Raw genomic sequence first — 6,355 nt, forward strand, 5'->3', positions numbered from 1 at the left:
TTTTCTGAAAGTTTTCTAAAAACAAATATTACAATGCGCTGTATCTTTCCTATATGTATATATAATGATGGACAGTTGATCTGTTGGGATCCATCTGAACACGTGATTACGATGTAGTATTAATCAATACGTATTTCTCTATGACAGTGGTGGCCAATTTGTTTGATGAGCTTTTGAGTTTGTCATTTGAAGGATTTCCGTTTTCATCGGAGTTCAGTATTTGATGCGTTTTGTTATTTGATTTTGCCATGTGATTATGGACTTTCCCAATTGATCTTCTTCTAAGTTCAGTATTTTTGTGATTTTACTTTTTGTTACTTTACTTGTTCCTGTACTGATCCTGCTTTTAACACATTAAACATTGATTTCATTAACTTATAATGTCACATTTCTTATGAGGTTTATTTTAGACTAAGACATTTCTGAAGTATTGTTTGAGATGAGCCTTTGAACATTATGATCGAAAAAATATTGAACGTTAACAAAAAAAATAAATAACAAGGTTTAACAAAAATAGTATGTGTGTAATTCCACTCTCTATTATTGTTGTACATTATTATTGTTTTACCTGTGATATGTTTTTACGTCCGGAATATACTTTAACATATAAACGATGTATGATAAACAAGATAGATGACCTTTAAGATCATTTGGACACCATTAAATCGGGAAATTACCTTTAATGTTACTAGACAACTTCATATTTCTAGAAGATGTAAATAAAAAATTCATGTAATAAACGATGTATTTCTGACAATAAGTAATTCATGGTGAAGGATTTTTAACGGTATTATAGGTTATAATGAATGTAGAGGAAATATTACAATATCCTGGTTATTTGTAATAACTAGAACGAATTCATTGAAACTATTTCCTAAAGGTAAGATAAAACTGTTTTATTATGCTAGACAAAATGTAAATAACAAAAAATACCGAATCCGAGAAAATTCAAAACAGAAAGTCTGATTAGAATTTTGTTGTATTAACGACACGCTTTACGAATACAAGCTGATCATATCAAAAGGAGAGACAGAAAATGCCGATATGCAATTACACAGGGTAAAGACAAAAGGAAAATCAACCGTTCAAAATCTAAATGAAAACACAGAATATTGGACACATGAAAAGACAAACAGACAAACAGTAGTACACATGACACAACATAGAAAACTAAAGACTAAGGCCGTGTTCACACCAAACGTCGTGTAGAGTGAACATGTTTACATTTGGTTCAATGTGATGTACACTAGTTTCACATTAAATTTGTTCACATCTATACACCTTGTTTAGCTACCTGTACATAAGATTTGTTCACAACTGTAAACTACATTACTATGACATGTAAACATTGAGTTTTATCAATGGGAACGTAATTATGTTTAGTTTATGTGTGAGTTACACTAACACAACACCGAGTTTAAATCAATGTGAACACGGCCGTAGCAACACGAACCCCACCAAAAACTGCAGGTGATTTCAGGTACTCTGGAAGGGTAAGCAGATCCTGCTCTACATGTGTATGCCTTTTTCCTTACTATGACTGCTGATTTAATCTGATTGACAGTGTAGTTTACAAGAAGATTAAACTGAGCAATGGCTGCCTCATTATTGGAATACATATCGTGTAATCTTCTTTCAGATTAAAAATGAAGTATACACTATATGCTATCTGTTTTCTTCTGCTGATGAATTTCATTCATGAAGCGTACGGATGCAAATGTTTCCTGAAAACAAATAAACAGAAGTTTTGTGAGCCTACTTACGGTGAGCTTTTTAATGCAAATCTAGATGATGAAACTCTTTCGATTTGAAAGAAAACGTTATTATGTAAGAAGAATATATCCCTGTTTGGAGACGTCTGATGATATAAGTATAAAGTTTCCGAAATTTCCATATAGGATTTTGTAATGTAAATTACAGTAAATTCTACACAACAAGTGTCTCAAAACGAGAGCCTGACAGTGTTTAAACATATTATATTGTTCAAAACGGCAATGGATCAGATACAAGTTTTACTTTTACAACTTAGTAACGTCTACTTAACAATCAGAAATATACACAATTATTCATTATCACATAAAATATAACATTCTTACAAATGATTTACGCATAAAGACATGACAACAAATTGCAACTTGGTCACAGAAATCAATTGATTTTAATTGAGATAATCTCTTTACAATATAAAAAACTGAATAAAAAAAGCTTGGACTCTTGGTGAAATTTTTAACAAGCAAGATTTGAAACCTGCAATAAAACATTATCAAACATTAATTGTACCATTCCGTTAAGGTAGAGTGGGTGTCTAAATTATAATCCATAGATTTTTTTAATAATTTGCCAAAATGTAGAAGATGGCTTTAATAGTATGCTTTCAGTTAAGAAAAAAGAAACAATGGGGTCACCGGACCCGTTTTCTTGCTACATTATAAGTTTGGTAAATTTCTAACACATTTTATTGTAAAAGTACCTTAATCTGAATTATCTGCCCTTGCATTTGAGTTGCATCCCCTTATGTGGCAAAGTTGGAAAAAAAATGATCAAACAAAAATTGTTTGTTTTTTGTAAAATACATCCACAAATATGATATCTATATCGAATTGGAAGTTCTTACACATAAATTACCTACTACTTTAAAAATTTGTACATTCTATTGAAGATCTAGACCTTGTTTTCTCGTATTTCCAAATCCAAGATGAAGGAAGACACCCTATCTACCTTAGATTATCTGAATATATCGTTATGTTAATTTAGAAAAGAAAAATAAGGTTATTATATATATATATCCCAGTATTTTATTAATTCTGTGATCACTTATATGTATTTGTACACGATATATTCTTGCCGAAATCCTTACTTACACTTACATCCGAATTCTAAATTAAAGTTACTCGAGGAAAAGTCACCAGCAGGAAGTTCTTAAACAGACATCAAATTGAGTACACAGTGGACGTCAATTATAATTTTAAGGTAGTATATATATGAGTTTTAGTAAGTAATAGTGCTGAATGTTATCATGACGCTACGAGTATAAGTTCCTTTGGGCCAAATGTATTTTTCTTGTTTATATGATATTCATGTGCACCTATTTTAAATAACATAATAGTAACTCACAGGTTTTCAATATAACGGATCTACGGTCAACTATTCTACAAGTGGAAGGTAGAACCAGTTGTAATACCTGTAGGGTTTATTTACCATCTTCTTTTGAAAAAAAATGTATGAAGTCAGTGATAGACCGTTTTTAGTTCTAATGCAATTATTCTTATTCTTAGTCTTTTATATTTTTAAATGGTTCAAACTACTTCCAATGAATAAAGTCCAAAGAAAACTGCAAAAATGTCCTACTTTTGAGATAACTTGCTAGGACAGGTGGACTTTTGTATTTGTGTGACATAGATGTTCAATTACCGGAAACTAAATCATTGCCATTTTGAACCTTCCGAAGGAATAATGTTACTGCTGCTGAAATTTTAAGTTTTTTTTTAAAAATCTTGCATTGCTAAATTGAAATCATTTCTTTTGTCGACTGCATGTTTAGTTTTCTTCCGACGATCATCGTTTAGCTCTAGATACAAGATGACGAACTCATGGATTGTAGGCCATTGTCCTTACATTATTTTCGTAGTGAACTAAGGATCCAAGTCATTCAAATGTGGCCTTAGTTGGATTTGTGGATCCCCTTTTTCTTCTTTTTTTTATTCATAGATATCTCCACGTGAATAGACATTTTTTCATCCATCACTGTCAACGCTCGTGTGTAAGCGTTCTTGATGAGACTACATTAAAAATGACAATTGTTTTATAAAATTTATTATATATTTACCACTGTGCCAATCGCATCGCCGGAACACTGCTAGTCCTCGGAGTAAGATCAGCGCAGTATTCGTTGCTTCGATACTAGCATGATTCATAACAAAATTTTGCGATTTTTTTCATTGTTGATGAATTAAAACTGTGGTTCTATCAAGCAAAGGTAATTCGGCATTGATTTGGCAAATCTGTACGCCTCTTTTGATTATAAAGTCAATGTTGCATTTCATTTTCATTTTTGTTTTGGTTAAGTTCGACCAGCAATATTGTGCACAATTTTATTTTGTATTTAAAGAATATGTGAATAAGGGTTATTAGAATAAGAGTAATAAGTATTGAGTATCTACAGTACAGTTTTGCAGTCTGAAGTTTACAAACTATAAAACAGTGCACCTTTAAAATTTAAGAATAATAAATCTTTTGTGAACAGTCTCAAAACCAAAGATTTATTATTATGCATTGATTTATCATTAACATAGTTGATAACAGTTCACAAACGGTCAGTACGTCAAATATACAAAACAAAATAAGGTAACGAATGACGATACACATTCAGATCTCATTAAACACAATAAGGAGACATATGCATGTCGGAATTAGATGAATCATAGCACTGCTGTTTACAAACACATGCTTCATTTATAATTTATGCAGTGAAAACCCTCAGTAGAGGTTCGTTGTTACGCTTGTAGTGATAATCGTTATCGACCCGATTTTTATCATTCGTATCTTATCTTTTTCAAATTTTCACGTAAAAGATCAAGCTCGAAGAAAAAGTAAGAGTTCGTACTAAAAGAAAATCATCCGCATGCGGAGTAGATTTACAGGTTGGGGAGGAATATTTAATTTCAGGTGAGTATTTAGTTTATATCTAATAATTTCTGTTTCAAATTGCCAATTTCTAATTATTTGTAAAAAAAAGCATTATGGATCTAAGTTAACAGTTTGGGACATAAGACGAGTGTTTCATCTTTATTAAACTCAACAGTGACACTCGAACAGTTTGAAGCCTAACAACAAAAAACGAAGTCGACGTGCACGAATAAACTAATTTCTTAATTTTTTTACAAATACGGCTGGGACAAAATGCTTCAGTGTAGTTAACTAAGGTAAGTCTTGCGAATAAACATGTATTAGCAGGATGGTATTACTAATGATGAAAAGATAATATTATTGATAGAAATATAAAGACAAACGATTATTTACATGTAGTTCTGAGCCTAAAAATGATTTGCCACTCAGTTTGAATTATTTTGTTTCCCTAATGTGTATTGCAAGCACATGAAACAGAAACTGAAACGAGCGCTGATATATACCTGGTTGTTTTGTTCACTCATTGAACCAAATAACAGAATTATCCGACTGTCATACAAGTGAAATATTAAGCTAGCTATCAAAAAACCCAGGTGTAATACACTATTTTTGACATAAGAAAATGTCTGTACCAAATCAGCAATATGAATTCCTCGGAGTTTGGTATTTTTTATTTACTATTTACAACCTTTACACTAACTTATGAAACATTAAAACGGTAACGGTATAAATTATATTAGCAACAAAGAAACGCAAAGACTACTAAGTGGGCATTTAAACCCTAAAATAAACTGACAAGCAAATGGTTAAAAATGAAAAAAGACATACAGACAAACAGACAAATAACAGTATACAAAACACGACACAGAAAACTAAAACACTGATCAACACGAACCCCCCAAAAATGGTGGTGTCAGTTGCTCCGGATGGGTAAACAGATCCTGATACAAATATAGCACATGTCGTGTTGCTTCTGTTACTACAAACCCGGTGGTCAATTCGGTTGGTGAAATTTGGATGATAGGGACGGGATTGATCAATGATAGCAAGAGAAAGAAAAATTATACTTTATAACGTCATTAAATATTTATGTTCCAGGACACGTAAAGAAAAGGTCACGACATGAAACTATTTATGAGACAAATAACTGCTTTTGGAATGATAAATGGCAGAGAATTTCAGTTGCTACGCAAAGAGCACTCTTCAAGAGAGAATTTGACAGTTGTCATTTGTAATAAAACAAATAAATGTTTATGATATTTTTTTTAATAATACTCAATAACGTATAACATATGTGAAAGATATAGATGATTCAACAGCACACATTTCAAACAAATTAAAAATGTATTGCTAAAACATCTTCAACAAATTGAATAACCCTAATGAAAGAAGAATTGATGTCAAACTGCTTCTAGTTGTGATTTTATATGAAAGGATTTTACATGCCTCACTGTAATTTGTTTTCGCAATTCAACTCGATGTTAAGATGAGTTGTAACATGAACGTTTGAGAGTCTGTTGCCTCACTATGAACACGGAGCATATGTGCATGAGATAAAATGTCAAGGTTATGAATATTTTGTATGATGAGAAAATATCTAGACAAAAATTCTCTCGTAAAATGAGAAATTCATTTTACATTGTACCACCTACACAAGACAGTTCTAAAACAAATGTTTGTCGAATCTTAAACAAGTAAAATGTTTAAGTCACAATTTGTAAATGAAATA

At 31.4% G+C, this 6,355-nt stretch overlaps 1 long non-coding RNA gene across 1 annotated transcript; it reads left to right on the forward strand.

The window, feature by feature from the left end:
* Nucleotides 1-724: 724 nt before the first annotated feature.
* LOC143074391 (uncharacterized) lies at nt 725-5,878 on the forward strand. The gene is made up of 5 exons (XR_012977832.1): nt 725-880; nt 1,640-1,764; nt 2,888-2,970; nt 4,572-4,665; nt 5,725-5,878. It is a non-coding gene; the product is annotated as an uncharacterized LOC143074391 (long non-coding RNA).
* The last annotated feature ends 477 nt before the right edge of the window (nt 5,879-6,355 follow it).

Source organism: Mytilus galloprovincialis, chromosome 5 (genome assembly GCF_965363235.1).
Source record: "Mytilus galloprovincialis chromosome 5, xbMytGall1.hap1.1, whole genome shotgun sequence".
NCBI classification, from domain to species: Eukaryota; Metazoa; Mollusca; class Bivalvia; order Mytilida; family Mytilidae; genus Mytilus; species Mytilus galloprovincialis.